Consider the following 26,660-nt stretch of genomic DNA (forward strand, 5'->3'; position numbering starts at 1 on the left):
TTCTTTCAGAATTTTCCACAGTTTATTGTGATCCACACAGTCAAAGGCTTTCGCATAGTCAATAAAGCAGAAATAGATGTTTTTCTGAAACTCCCTTGCTTTTTCGATGATCCAGCAGATGTTGGCAATTTGATCTCTGGTTCCTCTGCCTTTTCTAAAACCAGCTTGAACATATGGAAATTCATGGTTCACGTATTACTGAAGCGTGGCTTGGAGAATTTTGAGCATTACTTTACTAGTGTGTGAGATGAGTGCAATTGTGTGGTAGTTTAATCATTCTTTGGGATTGACTTTCTTAGGGATTGGAATGAAAACTGATCTTCTCCAGTCCTGTGGCCACTGCTGAGTTTTCCAAATTTGCTGACATATTGAGTGCAACACTTTAACAGCATCATCTTTCAGGATTTGAAATAGCTCAACTGGAATTCCATCACATTCACTAGCTTTGTTCATAGTGATGCTTTCTAAGGCCCACTTGACTTCACATTCCAGGATGTCTGGCTCTAGGTGAATGATCACACCATCGTGATTATCTGGGTCGTGAAGATCTTTTTTGTACAGTTCTTCTGTGTATTCCTGCCACCTCTTCTTAATATCATCTGCTTCTGTTAGGTCCATACCATTTCTGTCCTTTATTGAACCCATTTTTGCCTGAAATGTTCCCTTGGTATCTCTAATTTTCTTGAAGAGATCTCTAGTCTTTCCCATTCTGTTGTTTTCCTCTATTTCTTTGCATTGATCCCTGAGGAAGGCTTTCTTATCTCTCCTGGCTATTCTTTGGAACTCTGCATTCAAATGGGAATATCTTTCATTTTCTCCTTTGCTTTTCGCTTCTCTTCTTTTCCCAGCTATTTGTAAGGCCTCCTGGGACAACCATTTTGCCTTTTTGCATTTCTTTTCCTTGGGGATGGTCTTGATCCCTGTCTCCTGTACAATGTCACAAACCTCCATCCATAGTTCATCAGGCTCTCTGTCTCTCAGATCTAGTCCCTTAAATATATTTCTCAGTTCCACTGTGTAGTCATAAGGGATTTGATTGAGGTCATCCCTGAATGGTCTAGTGGTTTTCCCTACTTTCTTCAGTTGAAGTCTGAATTTGGCAATAAGGAGTTCATGATCTGAGCCACAGTCAGCTCCCAGTCTTGTTTTTGCTGACTGTATAGAGCTTCTCCATCTTTGGCTGCAAAGAATATAATCGATCTGATTTTGGTGTTGACCATCTGGTGATGTCCATGTGTAGAGTCTTCTCTTGTGTTGTTGGAAGAGGGTGTTTGGTATGACCAGTGCATTCTCTTGGCAAAACTCTATTAGCCTTTTCCCTGCTTCATTCCATACCCCAAGGCCAAATTTGCCCGTTACTCCAGGTGTTTCTTGACTTCCTACTTTTACATTCTAGTCCCCTATAATGTTGCTTCTGACATAAGTGAGTATATTAATCTGTCTTCATGGTTGCTAGATTTAACAAATAAAAGTACAAGATGCCCAGTAAAGATACAATTTCAGATAAATAACACATAAGGTTTTAGTATAAGTGTACCTCATACAATGTCTGGGACATACTTATTTTTTTTAAAACTATAGTTTATCTGAAATTTAACTGTGAAATTTAAAATTTCCTGTATTTTATGTCGTCTCTATCTAGTAAGTGACTCATTCTTTTGTGTACCCTACTCCACAATTTTCACAGCAAAGATCACGGGAAACCTTCTACAGACCTACCTCTCAAGACCTCTAAACTTTTTGTCAATATCTCACTTTCCAAGTTTGGGCTCCTAGTTCTAAGAAATGAACCACTGCAGTTTGCTATTCTTGGGAAAATTTCATGCCAACTTGATATGAAATTACAGAGCCAGTATGATAGAAAATTTTCAGAGATGTCCCTGGATTTTCCAAAGGGAGTCTCCTGAAGAAGAGCTTTGCTTGTAGTAGTTTTCCAAACTTCCCTTTACACTGTTGCATTAAACTCCCCGCGAACTCCTGGGTTGTAAGCATCCAGACTAACTTTGATCTGATCTTACCTAGTGGGACACAGACATGGGTGGAAGTGATCTATGGTCATCATATCTTGCCTTTGCCTTCTATACCCCATGCCTCGCATAGGGTATAGCCTTGCATAGTGAACGGCCACAGAATATATCAATTTATCATGCAAGTCACAGAGAGTTTGTCTGGGAGGAGTTATGAAACCAATCCCGTATTGTGTATTTTCCTCATTCAAGGAGGAAATAGCGTGGGCCTTAGGCAAGTGTTCAAAGGGATATCCTGGTTCTCACATTTGTTTATCTCACTCATGGTCACCTAGAAGCCTTTGAAAAATATTGAAATATAAACCTTTCTTAGGAAACAGGGAAAAGAAAACTCACAGCACTAAAAACCTTTCATGTAACACACTTATAAATACTTAACTTTGCTTTGCTATATACTTAAAAAAATCTGATAGTGAAATGTATAGCATTATGTTAGTAGGTATAATGGGTATACAAAAACATAAATGGACATTCTCACCTCACAGAGGTTGTAATCTAACAAGGGAGGCTGATATAGGCATAGAACCAGTTAAGGAATGATGCAAGGTAGTATATGAACAAGTGCCAGAGGTGACCAGAGAAAGAACAAATGCATAGCAGTTCACTGAAGTGGGAAATCCAAGTAGGATTGTATGGACCTTGAGGGATGGATACCTTGTGGATTAAGGAAAGGGGGTTAAGAAACAGCATGAACCCTGTATTTGGGACAGCAAAAGAGACACAGATGTATAGAACAGTCTTTTGGAGTCTGTGGGAGAGGGCGAGGGTGGGATGATTTGGGAGAATGGCATTGAAACATGTATATTATCATATATGAAATGAATCGCCAGTCCAGGTTTGATGCATGAGACAGGGCTGGTGCACTGGGATGACCCAGAGGGATGGGATGGGGAGGGAGGTGGGAGGGGGGTTCAGGGTGGGGAACACATGTGCACCCACGGCAGATTCATGCCAATGTATGGTAACAATTGTAGTTAACCACTACAATATTGTAAAGTAATTATCCTCCAATTAAAATAAATAAATTCATATTTTTTAAAAAAAGAAACAGCATGAAGGAAGACTGAGAAGGAGTAGGACTTGAGGGTCAGTGAGGACCAGGTCTAGATGGAGGAGAGGATTCCTGTAAAGGTAAATGTGGAGATACATTTGCACAAGGAGAAGGATGCAATCTCATAACAGGGTATGGAGTTTGTCTTTGGCCACAGAGGTGATGGGGAGCTATTGGAGATTTTTGAATCATGGGATGATATAATGAAACTGCTTTGGCAACAGCCTAAGCTGAAAAGAGGGGAAAAATATGGATCTTATACAGCATAGGTTTGAGGTGTTTGTGCACATTTACCCAACATTAGTCAGAAAGCGAAAAAAAGATTTCTTAATGTTTATAAATCAGTAAAGTAAAAAATGCACAAATGTACACAAAGATGCATATAACATTCATGTAAAGTATACTCTCTGCTCTCTGCTTCCTGAAGAATTACTCTTCACTACGGTATGCAATCCCCAGGAGAAGTACGTTGAGAGCAGAGTGAGTTTCTTTCATTACCTCTGTTATTTGACGTGCCTGCATGAAGGTTGAACTGTACATTGTGTTCATTCTGTTTCTTGCTATTCCATCATCACTGTATTGCTAATGGGGAGGAGTGGGGAACTATAGTCCTTCTAGTACAGGAATAGGCTTTGATTTTTTTTTTTTTTGAAGATTCTTCAAGATTTCATGATTATAAATAAAACCAGAAAGAGTGGTCTCCCTTTGTCACACAATTAAAACTAGTCTTTTAAATGACAATGTTTAGTGTTATAGGAAATCCTGTTCATGCTCAGTCACTTCAGTCGTGTCCCACTCTTTGCCATTCTATGGACTGTAGCCCACCAGGCTCCTCTGTCTGTGGGATTCTCTAGGCAAGAATACTGAGTGAGTTGCCATGCCCTCCTCCAGGGGATCTTTCTAGCCCAGGGATCCAATCGTATCTCCTGCTTTGCAGGCAGATTCTTTGCTGCTGAGCCACTGGGGAAATGAAGTCGCTGGGTCATGTCTGACTCTTTGTGACCCCATGGACTGCAGCCTACCAGGCTCCTCCATGCATGGGATTTTCCAGGCAAGAGTACTGGAATAGGTTGCCATTTCCTTCTCTACCACTGGGGAAGCCCAAAGGAAATCCTGTGCATGCATGCTGAGTTGCTTCAGTCATGTCTGACTCTTTGCAATCCTATGGACTATCGCCCACCAGGCTCCTCTGTTCTAGGGATTCTCCAGGCAAGAATACTGGAGTGGGTTGTCAATTCTAGCCACAGTCAATTCAAGAACAATTCCTAAAGACGTTAGAAATGCAAAATCCATTTGTTGCTTGCAAATGGAAAATAAGTTGTCTTTTTTTTTTTAATGTGCATTTTTAAGAGACAAGCAAGTAAATCTAACATAGTGAGATGCTCAACATAAAAAGAAAGTGTCCTGTAAATAAAACACAGATTAAAAACTTGGTTCTAACTAGTTTTTCCTGTGTTGTAAAATATAGTTATAGACTCCTGAGAGAGAACAGGAATAACGTTATTTTTAAAAGGCTTTGACATTCCAAAATGAATTTCCTGTTACTTTAGTACCTATAACCTGTTTTTATTACTGCTTGCAAGTTAATCTTGATTTTTATTGTTGTCTTTAATTCTAAAGTCCTTCGGGCTGTGTCTCCACATAAAATCAAAAGTAGAGGATGAAACTGGATTAATCCACATACTTGCCCCAAGTCTCTGATGGACTTTGCTTAATCAAAAAGTCAGCCTCTGTATTAGTCAAGGTTCTTTGGAAAAACAGAACCAATAAGATTCATTGGTACCAAAGAAATCAATGATAGAAGTCCCAGTCTGAGTTCATAGGCTGAGAGCCACGAGCTTTGACATCTGAAAGCATAAAATAGATACCTCAGCTCAGACAGAGAGAGCGGAATTTGCTCTTTTTCTGCCTTTTTGTTCTATTTAGGCTCTCAAGGGATTGGGTGACACCCACCTGCATTGGTGAGAACTATCATCTTTACTCAGTCTACTGAGTCAAATGATAATCTCTTCTAGAAACACTCTCATGAACACACTCAGAGATAATGTCAGCTGTCTGGGCATCGCTGAGCCTGGTCAAGTCCAGGAAAAAATTGACCATCACTGTCCCCTTGGCCTTAATAAGTAGCTAATTCAAATGTGACCCAAATGGTGACCTTTCAGGAGAAATTCAACACCCCTTCTATCCCTCCAAAGCATTTAAGTTTATATTTGGAAGTGGTGAGGAAAGACATTAAAGATTCAATTAGCCCATCTGGGGGCTTCCCTTGTGGCTCAGACAGTGAAGAATCTGCCTGTATTGCAGGAGACCTGGGTTTGATCCCTGGATTGGGAAGACCCCCTGGAGAAGGGAATAGCAACCCACTCCAGTATTCTTACCTGGAAAATCCCATAAGCAGAGGAAACTGGCAAGATACAGTTCACAGGGTCACACAGAGTTGGACACGACTGAGAAACTAACACTTTCAGCCCATTTTTAATGTACTTACTATTCTGATAAGTGCTAGGAAGGAAAACAGGAACATGCTATTGTGCTCAGTGGCTCAGTCGTGTCCAACCACTTGTGACCCTTTGGACTGTAGTCCTCCAGGGCTTATATGTATATACATATGTGTGTGTATACACACACACACACACACACACACACACACACACATATATATATATACATATATATATATATATAAGTTTGGAAGTTCTCTGAGAAAGTGATATTTAAGCTGAAATTGAAAGGTTGATAAGGGAAGGAAGATGAGGGACAGAAAGAGAACATCCCTACAGAGGAACCTGCTTCTGGGAGGACCTAAAAAGCAAGAGAAAGACAGCACAGGAAGAGAAAGAAGGACAGCTGAGTGTTGTGGAGCTCAGAGAGTGTGGTGAATGATGTATTTTTTCACAACTATGAATTCCCTGTCTGCCGTTGGATGCCTCTTTCTCCACTGAATTTGAAACTTGGCTATATGACATCCTTTGGACAATGAGTATTCTTATGTATAAGTTAAAGCTTTGAATGCAATGTCATGGCTTAACTGGTCTATTTCCACCCTTTTTTTGTACCTGAATAGAACAGCACACATGGGATAGAAATTGACTTCTTTGGCCTTCATTCCTAAATGTGAAGACAATGATGAGAATCACATTTCTTCCACAACCTGGAGCAGAAATTTAGCTGGTCACAGTTGACATGTGATGTCGAGTGACAGATTTTCCTTTGAAGTTATAAGCTACTGAGACCTCAGGTATTTATTTGTTAGGGATCATTAATTCAATGAAATTTGAATTACATTAAAGAAGGAAAACCCAGAGATGTACAAAAAGGCCCAATCATGCAGGAACTTCAGCTAATCACAGCAAGTCACTGAAGCAAGGTATTGACATAATCATAATTTTATTGTAAGAGCAAAGAAAAGAAATTGCTCTGGCCACCATACCAAAAAAAAAAAAAAAAAAAGCACAAAACAACAACACAACAACAACAAAACACACACACAAAACAATTAAAAGAAAAAAAAATAAGTAACTTTGGTAGTTTATTGTAGTAAGGAAGATTATCTAAAAATTTAAGTACTTAACATTGCCAGTTTCATTTACACACTATACCTGTAATAGCTAACAAAATCCAAATGTAGTGACCTTGGCTAATCCAAATGCAGTAACCTTGACTGAGTCAGTCATCAAACTTCAGCAATCTGGCTTCACTGCCACAGTCAGAGGGATCCAGAGGAGATAAGATGGTGGCTTTGTTGTAGCCACGCATTCAGGGAAACAAACTCACTCAGAAGGACATTGCAGGTAGTGGAATGCAGTATATTACACCGGTGGGCCCAAGGCAGAGAGTCTCCTTCTAGCCAAGGACCCTGATCAGTTTTTGTGAAAACCTTATATACCCTAAGTGTATGTGCACAAACCCACCTTCCCAAATTCCCTGAAACTAGTCTGAACAAAGGAAAAAGAAAGATACAATCAAAGTTAACCCATGATTCATATGCCTTAGGCCTAGGTAGTTAACAATGGACAATTATCAATAGGCCTGTGGTCATACCCCAATAAGCATAATAGAATGTATGATTCTATTCAGTTACACAGACAATTAGGGTATTCTTTCAGGCGATGGAGACGCTAGGTATGAGCCCTGGGGCTCTTCCTTCCGGGGGCCAGGTTTTCCAGTTGGTGTGTCGTTTCCATAGATACTGGGCATATAGCTCAAAGTCCACAGTCCGGCCCGAGATGGAGTCCTGCTTTCAAGAGAGAGCCTTTTCTGTTTCCTCCTCCAGTTTGAATCTGATTGGCTCAGACTGCAAGCTGCTTGAGAGTAGAAACTGTGTGTTATCAAGATTTTGCTTGTGTATTGTAAAGACTCAGGGGTGACTCAGAAAATAAATGAAACACATATTTACAAAAGTCTATTTTAAAGTATCATGGGGCTTTGGTATTGAGACAGGAGATAGCTGAGCTCCAGGCTGGACATTTACAACTGGCTTCCTGTTACATTTCTTGGGGCAGGAAAAGGGTGGGCTGCAGGCCGGACACTGAACAACTGGCCTCTTGTTTGCATTTCCTGAGACAGGAGATAGATGGGCTCCAGGTCAGACATTTATAATCAGCCTCCTGTTTCCATTTCAAAATAGAAATAACAACAGAAACAGGGTCAATACCCAGGCTCTGACTCCCCCTCGGGAGAGTAACAGTCTGGGCAGGAACAGAAAGGGGCCAACCCCTGTTAGAGTAAATGATCAGGAGGTCATATATTCCCCATCCTTGGGGCAGGGGAGACACTGCACATAGGCAGAAAGTCTCCTTTGAGGTCAAAAAGTAGAGGTCACTACCCCAGAATAGGGGATGCTGTTATCAAAATTTGGACTCTCTGTATACCAGTACTGAGTCAAATTGCAGAGACAAGAATTTTGGGAGAGGTAGAAAAGGATAGCTTTAGATTGCTTTGCTAGGCAAAGGGAGACACCTCAGGATTCTGCCTCAAAAACCAATGTGCCTCAACTCCAGAAAACTTGGTAAGAGCTTTTATAAGTGGGATCTCTGACAAGCTTAGGGTGTGAGCAGGGTGTGAATCTGTACCTGGTTTCATAGTTTTTACTTCCTTGAGAAATGCATTTTTCAATGGGGGCAAGGGCCAAGAGAATTTTGCTTTTAGCCTCTAATGCCTGGTGGACTAGCACCTAGGAGTCCTGCTTTTCATCCAGGCTGCCCAGGTTCAATTCTTGGGCAGGGAACTAAGATGTTGCTTCAAGCCATCATTCACTGTTGTCTCTCTGAAATCAGTATAACATTTTTTTGTAGATGAAAATGAGTTTGTCTTAAGGATTTCTGCTGATAGAATTCACAGATTTGAATCAGAGAGAACATCCACGTTTGGCATGACCATTTCCTCCATACTTCCAAGGTCAGTGCTTGTGCTGTGATTTCCTATTGCATTGCTACCTCTTTTTGTTAGTGGAAAATGCTAATTCCTGAGATGTAGCCATATGCTGTTCAGAAACTTTATTGCTACATTAGAGCCAATTTAATGTGATTCACAGTTTCAACATAAAATAGCATTTGTACTGTAAATTCAGTAGTGAAGAAATAAGCATTTATTCTGAGACTGCTTTGTGCCAACACTATGTTAACAGGTTATAACAAAGTTATTTCATTTAGTCCTCACAGCCGTCTGTCACAAATTCTAAGTGTTTTTACCTTTACAATTTATTCCTATTGCATTACATTTTTGGATTTTAACAGTAATTTGATTTCTTTTTTGAGAAAACTTTTAGTGTTTTGTAGCTTTTGCTATTAAGAATAAAAAATAAAGGAAAACTTTCCTTAAACGCAGATAAATTAATGCATTTAATTTATGCCACACCCCTTTAAAGGACTCTGTTAGGAAAGCTGGCATCTTTTAGAATCAGCATTGCCAAATTACGCCATACATTGCAGGGCTCCAGAGACTTGCTGTTCTTACTTTTTAATGACACATACAATCCCTTTGTCTGTCTCCTTTCCCTTCTTGGCTGGAATTAAGGCCACCTAATTGTCTTCTGCTGAGACACTTAAGCATAAACGTGATGCAACATAGGGCTGTGCACCAGAGAAAAGAGCCATGGGCCTTCAGGCCCAAAGGAAATGAAAATGCAGTAAGACTATGTAAGAATGTCAGGAAAGAGACACTGATGATTTGTGTTTCTTCTTTCAGCTGAGGTAAACATGTGTGGTTAAAGGTGATGTATAAAATACCCAGGCACAACTGTAGTCTAGTTACCTACAATCAGAACAAGATGCATCACAAACTAGAACAGACATCAATCACTAATCACCAAAAGGATACCATTGTTAGGTAGTTAGAATAGGAAAAAGGAGTCCAGAATGGCAGTGGCTAAAAGACAAGGAAGGGAAAAGCCCACAAAAATAGAACCAAGGAAGGTCTGAGGACTGGAGTAAAGACCTCAGGTAAAACAAACAGCACTTCTGGCTAACCCAATTTACATGCCCAGGGAGAGGAGAAACACATAAAAGAGGAGCCAAAATTGGGGTGGGAGGCCTCTTTCCCTTCGAGTCTTTGAGGTTGGCATGCCCTCATGCCTCTAGGATGTATTTTCCTTTACTGTCTAAATTAAAACTGAACTGTAACACTGGTCCGTCCCAGGGCTGTAATGCTGGTCCACCCATCACTTCAAATTTTTGTTCCAACAAGACAGAACCGAGGAAATTACAAACTCCCCTGACACCATTAACAAATATTCAGTAGTGCCTACAGGTGCCTTGTTGCTCAGATAGTAAAAGAGTATGCCTACAATGTAGGAGACTCAGGTTCAATCCCTGGGTTGGGAAGATCCCCTGGAGGAAGCCATGGCAATCCACTCCAGTATTCTTGCCTGGAGAATCCCATGGACAGAGAAACCTGGTGGGCTACAGTCGATGGGATCACATAGAGTCAGACACGACAGAGCAACTAACACACAAACAAACATGACTTCTAGCTGAACATTAGTCTTGGGAGTAATTTGCTAAGTGTGGTGAGATGAATTTCAAGAAGGCTTGGGTTGACTGAACTATATGAAGTTATGTATATACTTATTTGTCTCTATGGTGGTGGTTTGTTGCTAAGTCATGTCCGACTCTTGTGAGCCCATGGACTGTAGCCCCCAAGTCTCCTCTGTCCCTAGGATTTTCCAGGCAAGAATACTGTAGTGGGTTTCCATTTCCTCCTGTTACATAGTTAGAATAGGGAAAAGGAGTCCAAAATGGCAGTGGCTAGAAGACAAAGAAAGGAAAAAGCCCACGAAAATGGAATAAAAGAAAATCCGAGTACTGGAGTGAGAACCTCAGGTGAAACAAACAGCCCTCCTGGCTAGCCCAATCTGCACAAGGCAGGCTTGAGGGTGGGAGGAGGGAGGAGACAACAGTATAAAAGGATGAAGCCAAGAAGGATTGAAGCCTCTCCTTTGGTGTTGTCTTGCCCTCATGCCTCACAGGTGTACTATCCTTTGCTTGCTGAATAAAACTGAGCTGTAACCTAGCTGTAACACTAGTCCACCATTTCAAATCTTTGCTGTGGCGAGACAGAACTGAGGAAATTACACACCCCACTGACATTTCTCCAGGGGATCTCCCCTACCCAGAGATTGAACTGGGGTCTCCTGCACTGTAGGCAGATTCTTTACTGACTGAGCTACCAGGGAAGCCTATTGTCTCTATAATGGGAAATAACTGATCTGAAAAGGAATACAGTGGCATGTTTCAGCAGTCACATATTTTACTCTCCATAAAGGTATTTGTTAATAAAAATTAAAATTTGCATTATCCTAGGACCTTGTGTGTATATATTTAGTACCCTGTGATATAAAGTACTTTCAGGTCTGCATAGTCATGTGGTACTTAAAAGACTTTTGAAAGGTGGATGGAGAAGGTGAGAGGTGGCTATGGAGAGAATAAAGAAGTTAAGATAATTTTTCCAAGATCACATGACTAATATGCAGAGTAGTCATGATGAGATATGACTTTTAGAAAGATGTGAAATAGTGGAAATCAACTACTGGTTTTCTTATAAAAACACTGAATGACTTCTGAACCGTGTAAGGAGGCTCAAAAATTAAACTGAAAATAAGTAGTAACTAATTTTTTCCTTGGGAAATAATAGTGAAATAAAGTAAGTTATAATATTGTTGTGTTTGTGCTTATGAAAATAAATGGAAGAGCACATATTTGTTAGCCTCTCAAGACAAGTGATCTTAATTCTGTGAAAAATGTATTTCTATCCATTATCCTGAGGGCCCATGGCTCTGGCTCTGTGTTGCGTCAAGATCATGCTTAAGTGTCTCAGCAGCAGACAATTAGGTGACCATAACTGCAGCCAAGAAGGGAAAGGAGACAGACAAAGGGATCATATGTGTCATTAAAAAGTAAGAACAGCAAGTCTCTTAAGCCCTGCAGTGTATGGTGTAATTTGGCAACACTGATTCTAAAAGATGCCAGCTTTCCTAATGGAGTTCTTAAAAGTTGTGATTTAAATCATTGACTCTAGAATTGAGATAGAAAAAAATACAAGATCAATTTGGGTCATTTCACAGTGCCAGAAAGTAAAAAGTGTAGGGAAAAAAAACAGAAAATAAGAAGAAAAACAAGAAACAGAAACAACAGGATGGGGACATGTTCAAGGGACACCAGGAGCCAATTTGAAAGAGCTCCCATTGGCCAAAGTTGGAACCATTCAAGCCACAGAAATAGAATTAAATTATAATATAAGGTAATATTCACAATTCTATATTAAATAATCCATTATGAATAAATGAATTAGAACAAAAGACAAGTCTTCCTTCCAGAAAATTTCCAAATAATTTATGTGCATAATCCTGCCTTCAGAAGAAGAAATTTACCACACTTCCTTCATTTGAGTGTGGGCTAGAGTTAGTGATTTACTTCCAAAGAATAGTGTATGAAAAGGAAACAATAGTAACCTTATAGTGAAAAAACCTGGCAAACACCATTGTAACCAAGTGATCAGGGTTAGCCTCACTGGCGTTAAGTCATGTTCATATCATGTACCCCGATAGCTTTTGATGAAAAAGCACTTTAATCTTTCCAAAAATGTATAACCTCAGTCTAATTATCAGAGAAACATTAGACAAATCCAACTGAACTGCATTTTATAAAACATCTGACTTAACTCCTCAGAAATGTCAAGGCCGTGAAAAACAAAGATTGAGAATCTGTCCTAGACCATAGGAGCCTAATTCGAGGCATGACAAGTAAATGTATTATGAGACCTTAGATTGGATCGGAACTGAAACAGAACCCAGATGTTAAGGCAAGAACTGAAACCTGTGAAACGTATAAATTCTGAAGTTTATATAATAAAAATATGTTAACAATATCAGTTTCTTAGTTTTGTATAATGTGCCACGGTAAAATAAGGTGATACATTAGGGGAAACTAAACCCAGGGCATATGGGAACTCTGTACTATCTTTTCAACCCTTCCATAAATCTAAAATTATTCCAAAATACAGCAATTTATTGAAAGTAAGCTACTCATTTAAAGAAAGCCCTTGTGTACACATAGGTCTGTGTTTGTGTCCGTATATGTGGGTATGCATGAATGTTAATCAGTAGAGTTAAACACTTTACTGAAAATTCTGTAATGTTGAGTAATAGTGACAAACATTTTTAGTTTAAAGTTTCTATTACATTTTGGCTATTTTTGGTAAGTGCTCATAAGCCAACATGGCCTGTGTGTGTGTGTTGTTGTACTCACACAGATCTTCACATATGTTTATTTTCATTCAGCTCTGAAACGGAAGTGTGGTAAATGACCATTTTTTTTTTTTTGTTTGAAATTTAGAGAATCTTCTATCTAAATACAAGAGCCAATGGGCAGCCAAAGCACATATTTGATTTTATTTGCTGTGATGATTAAAGGGATTCATTCTTCTAAAAGCTCATCACTAGGGGTCTATCAATCCTGTGCTCATTCGTGTGGGAGGCAAGAGCCTCCTGGGAATCATAATGGATAGGACAGGATTCCTGACTTTCAATAGCAGTGAAGCTTCAGATCAAAATTTTCACACTCTTCTAGAGGCTTCAGACCTCATCCAGTTGTCTTTGGTGATGGTCAAACAGTGAAAAGTCAAAGAGTAATATGTCAAAGAGTCAAAGTAATATGTCAAAAAGTATCTCTTGCTCAATGAAAAATAACTTGGCATGTATGACCTTTCTGTAGTGATGTGAACGGGATGAATAAAAAAAATGTGAAAAAGTAGAGCTGGTTATTTAGTGAAATAAGAAGAGAAAATGTGAAAGGCCAGTATTTTCTGCACATCTTTGTTGTTCCGTTAAACGCAGTTTGGTATTCTTGGAGGGAAGACCAAGAAAGATGTATAGGTTTTCTGCACAATCTGAAAGCAGAGCATTCCTATAAAGCCTTTTGTAAGCTGAAAAGGCATAACGTGAAGAAGCAATTACCTTAACAACCATCTTGCTAATGGTTGCACAAAAGAGATCAAGATAAAGCAGGGACACTCACAGATACAGTTCAACGCTATGACTTGATGCTGAGAGGCTGAGTGTAGTTCCCAGGGAAGGAGCTTGGTGGTGCCGCTCTGGCTACTGGGGGGTTCTCAACCTCTACAACAGCTCAATGCAGAGTAAACATTGAATGCTACTTTCCCTTTTCACCTTTTTAAATAAAAAGTGAAAATCCTCTTTCAATTTCTTCTCATTAGCAAAAACCTGTGCCAGTATAATTCTTTCATAAAAGTGAAGTGGCGTGAAGTGAACTTATGAAAAGTGAAGGATACTTGTATTCATTCTTTAGTGCTGAAGTTATCAGATTATTAATAACATGATCAGTGCAGGGCTTTTATCTCTACACTAGTATACCCTGATATGAGGAAGCTACTAATCCATTATTCACATCTAAATAATTTCCAAATGACTTAATATTTTTGTCTATATTCCCAGAATTTTTCAGTCAATTCTTCTGTCCTTCAGGCTGTGTGTCTAATATGCCAAATAAAATAGTAAATTCAGTGGGAAAAAAAGATACACGAAAACTGTGACATATTCATCCTGTTGTTGGGTGTTGTTTTAACAATATGATTTGATTGATGATGGCTCTTATTCCAACTGAGTAGTTGTGTAGATACAGCCTCTTATCCTGCCAAATGATAATTAGGGAAATTTTTTCGTGACTCAAATGATCTGTCAACATCTGAAATGTAGATACAGGCAGCATCTTCATAATGCCAGGCTTCTAGGTAATGATAAAAAAAATTCATTCTAATCATCCTAGTATTTAGAAGTATACTGACAGTAAGTTGCCTTTTTCAGTTTATGTTCAATAATTTGGATTAATTAAATGTTCACACATATTTATACAAAGTCTTAAGCAAAATAAAATTGTGACATAAACGAATTTTCTTAAAATGGAATAACCATTTTTTAATATATAGAAACTAAAGTATTAAAATCCATCATCACATCTAAAATACTCCTCAAGTGGTAAATTTATCCCTAAACCATGAAAGTATGCATTCTTCACTGTGAATGATCAGATCTAAATGGGTTGCTAACAAAAATGTTAAGATTAGTAGCTTTTAACTTCTGATTTTAGATTTTACATGTCTTTAGATATTTCCTCAAATTTTGCAATACATATTTGCTCAGAAAATTATAAAATCAAATACAATGAGATCTCTTCTGTATTTTTAAGAAAAAAACTATTATCTGGGAAGAAATATTTTCTCTGAAGAGCATTAATATTTCCTGAGGACATGTTAGGCCATTCTTTCTGCTTTTTTTTTCATTTCCTACCTTTGGGTTATAAGCTTTCAAACCTTGACATTCATACCCTTGAAATTGGAAATTATTTCTTATCCACATTCCCTGAACTTAGTACCTGCTGAGATTTGTGGGGCAATATTTTAGTGAGGAAACTATCCACAGGATGGGGTCTCCCGCACTGAACTCTGGGGAAGGTGCCCACTCTCTTTTGCAGTGGAACCCCTGCAATAAACCTTTGGGGGTAAGAATAATGGAGAATGGGCAGAGTGGAAATTTCCAAGCATTTTATTTGCTAGCAATAAAATGTTTTACCAAGGACATTTTCCAGAGTTATCTGATTCTTGGGTGTAATAAATCCTCTGCTAGGAATCTGTGGAAAATTGTCTACAGTAGTAAGGGTTTGTGTTAATGGGTTCTGGAACAGAAGCAACAAAATGTTCTTTCTTTCTGTCTCTTTTTTGTTTGTCCCAAGTGTAATCTTTACTTAGAATTCCTGCTCCCAACTTCACCTGTAAGTTTGTTTTCAGAGAGTGGGTTTAGTAAAAATGTAATTTTTTTGGCTTGCCTTTTTGACTGATAGATCTTCAGGTGAATAATTTTTGAAGCAGGTTTCATTTGAGCTAACATTTCTTTTACTTTTTTTCAGCTATTATTCTTTACCACCTCAGAATCCATTGTGATTTTTTTTTTTCTAGAAACTGTTTTTTGAAAATTAAAGGAAATCATGCCAAGAATCTTGTAAAGTCATGTGTGAGGAACTCAAATTCAAGTGTCTTGATTCTGGCTCTTTGGGAATATGAGTAAGGAGGAACAAAGGATGAATCACTTATGTCATCCAAAAAGCTGAAAACTACTGAATATTTTGTAAAACAGAAAATATTAAAATTTCTGAGAATATATGATAGAATTTACATGCTCTGGTTTTCAAAATAATTTGCACTCATTATATTTACTTAGAAAGTATGGGATAAGAAAAAGAAGAAACTGTTAAATAAAAACCTCACAGAGATAAATAAAATATTAACATGTTAGATCTTTTTAAAAACATGGAATTCTTTAGTAGTTTCTTAAAAATATTTTTCTTAGAAAAAAATTCTGGTTTCTTTTGGACTTTTTTTTTTTCCCACAAAATTCTTTAATAGTTTCTATACTGAACTCTTTTAAATCCTCAGAAGGAAAATAATCTTAAGGTAATTTGTGTATTTATTTTTTAAAAGTAAAAAAAAAATGCTTTCTTTTTTTGGTACCATTTTCTTTGTTTTAATATCCTTCATGAGTGATGTTTGATTTATTTGTCTTAAAGACCAACTCCTTAAGAAGGAAGTGTACCTAACTTTTTCTAAAGCATCCTATTTCTTTAGACATAGGATTTTGAACTCAACCAAAGCTTTATAATAAATTAAGAGTTAACAAGTCAAGATATTATAGCATTTGTCTTTTTTAAAGAGGAAGACAATCTCTTGGGAAAGGTTAGAGGGGGAGGTGAGGGAAGGGGCAAAGTGATATTGACTCCAGTGTTTTGGTACGGTTATCATCCGTTTCCTTCAGTGACCAGAGATTGAACTTCTAATTGCAGCCAACTCTCTCAAAGTAGTTGTTTTGGGTTACAAATGGAAATAAAGTACGGGTACATGAGTCATTCAACATTCTTTAAAATGACTAGCAAAACAATTTTCCTGAGGAGGGGCAGTAGTATCATCTTTGTCTTGAAAGGATACATCTTAAATAATTGAATATTATGGTGACACTACAATAAAAGAAGATGCGGACATTTCCATTTAAACAGGAATTATACCTGTGTCCTCTTTTATAGCTAAGATTTACCACGCCAAGTAACAGAAGTTCTGGGAGTTTACTGGACACCTTGAGAAGTCCAGCTGTCAGCAACAGCTTGAGCCTTCCATACTGAAGCACAGCTGCTAGCTGTCATCTAGAAATAGGAGTTTTTAGGGTGGAATTAGCTGAAAGAAGACAGTGATTTTGGAGAGGGCCAAAAAGAGGTTCCACTTGAAAAAGGTGAAAAATTTGGGTCTGGGAGTAATAAAATTTATTGGAAATGCTTTATTGAGGAGGTTGGGGAACCAATCCAGAGCCTGCCCTCTTCATGTGTCTGAAGATATAGCCATTAAAGGAGAGGTAATCTTGAGTTTGAAAAGGTGTCTTTCTACTCATCTGGTCTCATCACTTCATGGCAAATAGATGGGGGAAAACATAGAAACAGTGACAAAATTTTTTCCTGGGCTTCAAAATCACTGTGGATGGTGACTGCCGTCATGAAATTAAAAGACACTTGCTTCTTGGAAGAAAAGCTATGACAAGCCTAGACAGGGGACAAACCTAGAGTGAGGGCAGGAGACAAAGGGGACACAGAGGGAGAGGGTTGGATGGCATCACTGACTCAATGGACATGAGTCTGAGCAAACTCTGGGAGATGGTGAAGAACAGGGAAGCCCGACATGCTGCAGTCCATGGGGTCATAAAGAACCAGACACAACTTAGTGACTGAAAAACAACTTTCTACACAGGCTCATAATATGCTGTGCAGGGCAGCAAATGGATGTGTTATGTCGCTCAGTCATGTCCAACTCTTTGTGACCCTGTGGTCTGTAGCCCACAAGGCTCCTCTGTCCATGGGATTATCCAGGAAAGAATACTGGAGTGGGTTGCCATTTCCTTCTCCAGGGCATCTTCTCAACCCAGGGGTTGAACCTGGGTCACCTGCATTGCAGGTGGATTCTTTACCATCTGAGCCCAGCAAATAGGGAGCTTCATATGAAAAATTATCAGCCTCAGCTGCTATAATTAGTTACGTGAATTATAATTGGATATAACAATTACCAAAGGGCAATAAAATTGTCAGTGTTGTGAACTGATTTGAAAAAATGAGGTTTAGAAAAATGAAATAATTTGGCCCATTTTACATTGTTTTTGTACAAAAGAAATGTAATCAAAAGAAAGGAAGTATGGAGAGAAAAGTACCTTGTTAAAGTGTATACAGTCTAGTTTCCTATATTAGGTATATCAATTTCCACTTTCTACTACTTTAGAAAAATCAAACATATCTTTTCACAATGTAAGATTTTTGATAACGAAATATTCTAAAAACCAGAGTATTACAAATTAGATTGTTATTTTGATATCAGTAATTCTTTTTAAAAGGAAAAGGGACAGCAACAAAGCTTATCTTTTCTCCTATGTATGACGTAAGAATTTCCACACTATTTGTCATAGCATTGAGAAGTTGAAAACTCCTTTTTAAAAAAATACACTTAGCAAAATTCTGCTCAAACTTAATAATAAGAAACCATCATTTTTCCTACTGGACAGCTGTTAGCCATTAACAAAATGGACTTTGAACTTTAATCTTTAAATCATGTGCAAATATTTATATATCTGCAAATTAGGAAAAATATTTTCCCAGCACTGCTTAACAAAGACATCTAATCCCTGCATTATTTTTATATTATTGTAACATTTCAGGTGTCTCTTAAGAGGTTGTTTAAGCCTCCAGCCTTCAGTAATATTGGTTGTGTCCACACAAAATCTGAGGTAGTTTAGTGGCTACAGATTACTTGGTCAAAGCTGACTACTAGATATTTGACTGTTCATCTTTTAGGGCATGTTCATATTATAGCTTTATTTATTACCAAATAATTATGAAATATTATATCATCAATTGAAAAAATGTCATTTTAATTTGAAATAGGAATTTGTAAATCACCTAATAATCTTGATTGCATGAGAGAGTCAAGATAAATAAGCCATTCAAATTACATTTTATATCACGTGGTGTTTAGGATCTATCACTTTGCTCATTTATTAAACATTTTAGAGTATCTGCAAGCAGCCAGACACTATGTTAGGAGGTAAGTTTATGGAGAAAACATGAAATCAACATTGTCTCTAAGCAGTTTAGAATAAATTATAGTAATATTGTATTTATTGTTGTTCAGTCACTAAGTTGTGCTTGAACTCTGCAGCATGGGCACATGGACTGCAGTACACTAGGCTTCCCTGTTTTTCACTGTCTCAAATCCATGTCCATTGGGTCAGTGATGCTATCTAACATCTAATCCTCTGCTACCCTCTTCTCCTTCTACCCTCAACTTTCCCAGCATTAGGATCTTTTCCAATGAGTTGGCTCTTCACATCAGGTAGCAAAAGTAGTAGAGCTTCAGCTTCAGCATCAGTCTTCCCATGAATGTCCCTGGTTAATTTCCTTTAGGATTGACTGGCTTGATCTCCTTGCTGTTCAAGGGACTCTCAAGGGTCTTCTCCAGCACCACAATTCAAAAGCATCATTTCTTCAGTGCTCAGCCTTCTTTATGGGCCAGCTCTCACATCCATACATGACTACTGGAAAAAGCACAGCTTTGACTATATGCAACTTTGTAGGTAAAGTGATGTCTCCACTTTTTAATATACTGTCTAGGTATATCATAGCTTTTGTTCCAAAAAGCAAGAGTCTTTTAATTTCATGGCTGCAGTCACCATCTACAGTGATTTTGGAGACCAAGAAAATAAAATCTGTCACTGCTTCTAATCTTTCCCCTTCTATTTGCCATGAAATGATGGGACTCGATGTCATGATCTTAGTTTTTTGAATGTTAAGTTTTAATCCAGCTTTTTCACTTTCCTCTTCACCCTCATCAAGAGGCTCTTTAGTTCCTCTTCACTTTCTGCCATTAAAGTGGTATCTGCATATCTGAGGTTGTTGATATTTCTCCTGCCAATCTTGATTCCAGCTTGTGATTCATCTAACCTGGCATTTTGCGTGATGTACTCTGTATAAAAGTTAAATAAACAAGGTGACAATATACAGCCTTGTTGTACTCCTTTCCCAATTTTGAACCAGTCAGTTGTTCCATGTAAAGTTCTAAGTGTTACTTCTTGACCCATGTACAAGATTCTCAGAAGAAAAGTAAGGTGATCTGGTATTCCTACATCTTTAAGAATTTTCCACAGTTTGTTGTGATTCAGAGTCAAAGGCTTTATGGTAGTTAATAAGCAGAAGTTTTTCTGGAATTCCCTTGCTTTCCCTATGATACAACATATTGTATTGTTAAGTATTACAACAATATTGCATTTTGAATACAACAATATTGAATTATGAATGCAACATTATTGAATTATGAATGCTATAATAAACATTTGCAGAGGACGTCACTGGAATACAGTGGGAGTCAGTACAAGGGTATTGGGTGCTATTTGGATACAGAGGTAAGGACAGACACACATCTAAGAAAAGGTGACATAATCTGATAGTTGAATTCTGAGTATAGCAATTGATTAAGGCTAAAGGCCAAACTTGGGCTTCCCTGGTGGCTCAGTGGTAAAGAATTCACCAATTGCAGAGGCCATAGGAGATGCAGATTCAATACCTGGGTCAGGAAGATCCTCTAGAGGATAGCATGGCAACCCACTTCAGTATTCTTGCCTGGAGATTCCTATGGATAGAGGAGCCTGACAGGCTATGGTCCATAGGGTCACAAAGTCTGACAGGACTGAAGAGACTTAGCACGCATGTTCATGCAAACGCCAAACTCAAGTTACTTTTCTCCATGCTGGAAGAAGCATTTACATGAGTGTTTTGTTTAGCTTTGAGTACTTTTCCTATAGAAATACTCTCCTCTTCATAAGTCTTCCTGCTTACTTTTGATCATATAATACCTAATTTCAAAATTTACATGCCTTTTATTTATCATTATTCTAATCATTCTCATATTTGTTGTTCATCAAGATTACCTGGAGGAACTGTTAAAATATAAATTGCTGGATCCAGCTAAATGTTTTTGATTCAATAGCTCTGGGGTGGAGATTAGCAGTTTGCATTTTCTAAGTTCCCAGATTATGCTGATACTGCTAGTCCATGGATTGTACTTGCCCTATTAGCAGAATCATCTGGGGATGTTTTAAAAATATATGGACTCCTGGGGTCCATTCCTAGAGATTCAACTTTAGTCAAACTTGGGTGACAACATGGAATCTGGCTTTTCAATGTATCTCCCCAGTTGATCCTGGTCATCAGTGAAGGTTGGGATCCACTAACACAGTCAAGTTCTATCATTTTACAAATGACAAAATTGAGATGTAGAAAACTAAATGACAATTTACCAAAAAACATGTGACTAACAAGGAGCAGAGAAAGCTCTTTTTCCCACTATACCTCCATTTCCTTTCCCTTCAAGAAATCATAATGAGAATTTGTTCTTACTGAAGCAAGTCAATATTCTTATTGTAATATTCAGTGATTTCCAAAATCTTTTCTTTTTAAATCCACTGATTTCCAAAATCTCTTCTGTGGGTCCCAATAGTTAGTCTTGGATACAGTTAGGCCAGCCCCAGATCAATAAGCAGAAAAAAAAGTATCTACTACATTCTAAGGGAGGAATTAGGGTGGGATCAGATTAAACTACAACTCAGTCCCCTCTTTCAAGGAACTTTCAGATAAATAGCAGACAAACACATTCCCACAACCCCCCACAAATGGTAATAAATCCACAAATCCACAACCACAACCCCCCACAAATGGTAATAAAAGACAGATCTATAGTAAACACTATTGAAGAAGTACAATATATCAGAGGGACATCAACATGATGAAGCAAATATTCAAAACCGTCTAGTTGCCAGACACTATGCCAACATTTTAGGGTTGCAAAAATATTTAGGCTTCGTTTTCTGCCAAAGGAAACCATAATGCAGATATGCAAAGCACAAATGATTATATACTGAAACACAATTAATCTATAAAAATGGCATGAGTAAAATGTTATCAGAAAAATAGAAGTGGGAGTGATTGATTCAGATGAAATATGTGGATATGTCTACAGAAAGTGTGATGGAAAAGACATATAAATGTTTTGTTTAGATTTGGGTACTTTTTCTTTGGCTTCTTCTCTTGATTCATTTTTACTTAGCCAGGTAAAGAAGAAGGCAGGACAAAAGCACAAAGGTGAACTTGTAACATGAATTCTTTCAAAAATAGCTAATGGCCATACATGGATAGAACACAAAGCATGTGGACCCAAAATAATATTCACAAAGATGAATTTAAGATTTCAAAGATACATAAAATTTGGCATAACACTATTTTTTTGCACACATTAATTATATATATATATTTCACAATTCTTTCCCACTTATTTCTAAACTGCCAAAAATTTTACCCATTTCAAGGTTCAAATCAAGGCCTGAAAAAGTTATTGCATTGTTGCTTGTCAAACTTTCTGAGAATCACAGTTACCTCTAGTATTTAAAAAAAGTGCAAAAAGTCTGGCCCCAGTTGAGAGGTTTTGATCCTGAAGATTTCAATTCAGGATGCCTGGTGGTTGAACCCTGGTATTTTTAGTTCCTTTGGCAGTGTTTAGTTCATTTTGAATTGAACCACTGGCCTACACAATGCCAAAATCTAAGATGGATTAAGTGTATAATTGCTCAATTGAATATTTCTCTGCAATCTAAATGCTTAGGTAAGTTCTCTTTACAATTCAGCTTTCTTTCTCTAAGGAGAATAGTTTTAAAGTACATACCCTGGGATCCCAAGAAGTCAAATGAAGGAAGGAAAAAACCACACGAATATTTTGGGAATAAGAAAACTCAGAATGTCTATTTGTCTGTTCATGTCCCCACCGATGCTTCCATAGTAAAATACCATCTCACTAGACTAGTTTGTATTGTAATCAAAAACAGATTCTAAATGTACATGAATTTAACATCAAGAATAGTCATGCATAACTCTAAAATGGATTTTATTTCATCATCCTAATTGAACAGAATTGTTCAAATTGCTGGAGTTACAGACAACCTCAGGAAATAAAAATGTCTAATTGATCCCTATTGGATATTGAAGAATTAGTCATCACTGAGTAGTCCTGCATTTCTAGAGTCTGCTTCTGAGACTCACTCACATTAGTCATAGAGCCTTGTGTGGGAGGATATGATGTGGTGAGAGCAGTTGCTGATGATTTGTTTTTCTTAGACCATTTAGTAAGCATTTTTATTGAATTGTTTGTGTGTCCTCACAGGTCATAGTGAATATATCACTTCAAAATACGAATAAAATATTTTCTTCTTTTATTTCTGAGACATGATGTTCTGAAGAGTCAAAGCCCATAGCTGTCCATTTAATTAGATCTTGCAGGATTTGGATTTTATTATCAGGCATTCCATTAGCTCAATATTCAAGGTCAGTGTAGTTAGGACTAAAAGAATGTGTTTTCTCATGGACAAAGGATGTGATGACCTTAGAGGGCAAAGCAAAAGATATTCACTGTTATCATGACATTGTAAAATATTTTATAATTTTTTCTGAATATTCCACTTCTCCAGTACTTCAATGAGAAAAAAATTAGCATATATGATACACAAGGACAAATATTTGGGGATTTATTTAAAAATAGTAGAGTATAAAATACTATTCCAAAGTATACTATTTGTAAGCTGTATTATGTATGTAAATCATTTCTCCTTTGTTCATAGTATGTGCCTTTTCATCTTACTATATGTAAACCTTATGTATATCAGGTGAAATACTTCAATGTCATGTTTTTCAAAATGAGATTTAGTATGGCATTTACATTTTAAAATCAGCATAGTTGAAGTTGATAGAACCTAAGGTATTTTGTAAAGTGACAGTGATAGGTATTATTGTTTAATGTAAACTTGAAATACTAGCTGATATATATGTGGTGATGAGAACTAAAAAATAACAGAAGAAACATATTCTGACCCAGTGTAGGTAATTCATTAGGAACAGCTAATTTGCTATTTATCACTACTCTATAGTAGATATTATTATCTCTATATTACAGATGAAGAACTTGAAGTAGAGCATGTAAGTAATTTAACTCATATTTGAGTAAGTGGCAAAACCATTATTTAAATTTAGGTAATCAACTCCAAGATTTCTCATCTTTATCACCACACTGCATTGAGAGATGAATTTGCATATGTAACTCTTAATGTTATGATTCCATAACATAATGTTATCATGATATTATGATTCCATAAAGAAGGCTGAACGCTGAAAAAATTGATGCTTTTGAACTGTGGTATTGGAGAAGACTCTCGAGAGTCCCTTGGACTGCAGGGAGATCAAACCAGTCAATCCTAAAGGAAATAAATCCTGAATGTTCACTAGAAGGACTGATACCAAAGATGAAGCTCCAATACTTTGACCACCTGATGCAAAGAGTCGACACATTAGAAAAGATCCTGATGCTGGGAAAGATAGAAAGCAGGAGGAGAAGAGGACAGCAGAGGACGAGATGGTTGGATGGCATCAGTGACTCAATAGACATGAGTCTGAGCAAGCTCCAGGAGTTGGTGATGGACAAGGAAGTCTAGCGTGCTGCGATCCATGGGGTCGGAAAGAGTCGGACATGACTGACTGAAAACAGCAACAATGTTATGATCCATGCTGAGAAGAAAGCCCCTGAGAAGATGAAGGAGTAAATTATGCAGCTAGCAACACACAAACTATTTTAGTACTCTTCCTGCTACATAAAAAAAAAAGTTTATTTGCTTAAGTAGAAACAAGATGCTAAAAAATTGGAAAAGAAATAAAATATATTGTCTATGATTTTTTAATATAGTGGAGAGAACATTGAATTTAGAGTCAGAAATTTTGAATTCCAAATTCATCTCTGTCTTAGTCTAGTTCCATGCATAGTTCTTTAACTTCACCAAAGCACCCTGGGACACAGGCAGTGAACTCAGGGGCACATGAAGTATTTTCACATTTTCTGAGGGAAATACAGTGACACTTGGCATGCTTTGGACACTGTACAAGTCACTAGCTCGAGATAGTGCACGGTTTTGACATTATTTCATACTACAGCCCCTTTAATTACATCATATTTTTGTAACACTGAGGTTTCAACAATCACTGTGATAACAGCAAATAGCACGGAACATCATTATGGAACAAGAAATGTGGTGGCAATATGCAGCCTGATTCCAAAGTCAGAGAAATCATGCAGTTCCTAGAGGGAGCATATATCTCATTAATAAGTACCTGGTTAAAAATGAGGTAAAGGTGATATTTTTTCTTTCAGTTAGCCTGCATGAATTTGTTTAAATGGCTGTTGAGTTGTTAGAGAATAAATAAATTATTGTTTGCATGTAATTGCTTAACATTAAAAAACTAAGATCATGACATCCTATCTCATCACTTCATGGCAAATAAAAGGGGAAAAAGTGGAAGCAGTGACAAATTTTATTTTCTTGGACTCCAAAATAACTGTGGACAGTGACTGCAGCCAGGAAATTAAAAGACACTTGCTCCTTGGAAGGAAATCTGTGAAAACCTAGACAGCATGTTAAAAAACACAGACATCACTTAGTCGACAAAAGTTTGTATAATCAAAGCTATGGTTTTTCCAGTAGTCATGTATGGATGTGAGAGTTGGACCATAAAGAAGACAGATCACCAAAGAGCTGATGCCTTCCAACTGTGGTGCAGGATAAGACTCGAGAGTCCCTTGAACTTCAAGGAGATCTGAGCAGTCAATCCTAAGTGAAATCAATCATGAATGTTCATCAGAAGGACTGATGTTGAAGCTGAAGCTCTAATACTCTGGTCACATGATGTGAAGAGCCAACGCATTGGAAAAGACTGATGCTGGGAAAGATTTATGGTAAAAGGAGAAGAGCGTGGCAGGTCATGAGATGGTTAGACAGCATCACTGACTCAACTGACATGAATTTGAGCAAACTCGGAAATAGTGGAGGACAGAAGAGCCTGGAATGCTACAGTCCATGAGGTCATAAAGAGCTGGACATGACTTAGGGACTACTTAATAAATGGCACTGATAGATATTATTTTCTACTAAGAATATCACAAAAAAAATTTCTAGTAACCTAATGGCTCCATGGACTGAGAGACTTTAAGAAACTCTGGAGTAGAAGCTTGGTTTTTGTTATTGAAGTTTTTGTTTTAGCTTCAGTTTTCTTATCTGAAAGAAAATTCTAGTTTAGTCTAATTCTAACAGATAATGAGAGAGAGAGAGGGTAATTTAGGCAAAGTTTAGTATACAGAGCTCATAGAGATTTTTGTTTTGTTTTTTAGCATTCAGGTGTTTTCTCCACTTGCTAACACATAAAATTAGAAAATTTTCCAGAGTAAGTGAAAATATGTACTTTGTAAAATTAGAAAATCTAGAATGTCTGATCTACCTAAGAAAATATTGTTGCAGGAAAATTTCAAATCAAAAACAAGCAGCCCACTGTTTTCAACAAAAATTCTAGCTAATAACCACATCACAATTGCATTCTTTTATATTGCCAATTTACACAGGGAAATGCCCATTTAGAAAATATTTGATGTGTCTATAAAAAGAATAATACTTTTGTTATTTGGAAAAGTATTAGCATCTTGTTAGGCTGATTGATTCTTTATTTGAGGTACAATAGGTTTGTATTTACTTGGTTAGTAATTTTGGGGGGATGTTTTCAGCTGAAAACTTGGGCCAAAATAAGTGTCATGTTACGTCCAGATGATTAACACATTTGATTTTATTGGCAATACCTGAAAGAAGGAAAATTGCAAAATAGTTGTGACATACTTATGACCTTGGGTTAGCAAATTTGAAATACAAAGAGAAACCTTTTATTTTGGACAACTAAGTGGTGGCAGAATGACTCTGTGAATGGAGTGTGAGCACTTGGATAGTGTTTACTGAATGTGTTTGCTAAATTAAAACAACCCCCTAAAATGTCCCCAGCTGACACCCATTGATTTAATTCTATAGTAAAGTACATACATGGAAACAGGTAACTCAAGTCCTTTGTGGGTTATATGGCCATAGA

General features: G+C 37.4%; 1 long non-coding RNA gene across 1 annotated transcript in view; it reads left to right on the top strand.

Annotated features, from left to right (window-relative positions):
* Positions 1-7,792: 7,792 nt before the first annotated feature.
* Positions 7,793-26,660, top strand: part of LOC122685328 — a 94,324-nt gene continuing 75,456 nt past the window's right edge. Inside the window, exons 1-2 of the long non-coding RNA XR_006338351.1 lie at positions 7,793-8,086; positions 8,373-8,475. This is a non-coding gene — a long non-coding RNA (uncharacterized LOC122685328). The remainder of the gene's footprint in view (positions 8,087-8,372; positions 8,476-26,660) is intronic.

This window comes from Cervus elaphus, chromosome 28, assembly GCF_910594005.1.
Source record: "Cervus elaphus chromosome 28, mCerEla1.1, whole genome shotgun sequence".
In the NCBI taxonomy this organism is placed as follows: Eukaryota; Metazoa; Chordata; class Mammalia; order Artiodactyla; family Cervidae; genus Cervus; species Cervus elaphus.